The following is a 537-nucleotide window of genomic DNA, read 5'->3' as shown; positions in this document are numbered from 1 at the left end:
CTCCCCGGGACGCGCCTCCCAGCCACCCGGGCTCTGCTGCCGGGTTCCGGGCAGCCCGGAGTCCCCTCGCGCATGCACGCAGCCATTCGTCCCATAACCATTCATTGGGCACCTACTACGTGCCCGGCCCTGAGTGATTTCATACCTAGGAATGTCAAGCAGTCGGCTCAACAAACCTGTGGAATGAGGAGTCGTCTTGTCCAGAGGGTCCTGCTGTCCAGTGCTCACCCCCGTCCACTAGTAAGCTTAAACCTCCTTCCCAAGATTTGTGGGGCCCCTGCCTCATCTCTTCCACCTCATCGCACACCTGCCCTCCTGCAGCCCAGGTGCTCCTTTCTATCCGTCACACACTCAGGGCTTGGCCAGCCTCCGCAGGCCTTTCCCTCTCTGCCCAGCTTTTCGTGGCTGGCACCTTTTCATTGTACAAGTGAACTCCTGGAAGAGACCTTCCCTGACCACCTTACCTGTTAGCTCCCTGCCTGTTCTACTTCCCATGTCCTCACTTTCGTTACTTCACATGTATCACAATTTATCCAT

Source organism: Myotis brandtii, unplaced genomic scaffold, assembly GCF_000412655.1.
Source record: "Myotis brandtii unplaced genomic scaffold, ASM41265v1 scaffold13, whole genome shotgun sequence".
NCBI classification, from domain to species: domain Eukaryota; kingdom Metazoa; phylum Chordata; class Mammalia; order Chiroptera; family Vespertilionidae; genus Myotis; species Myotis brandtii.
This window is presented reverse-complemented; position numbering follows the sequence as displayed.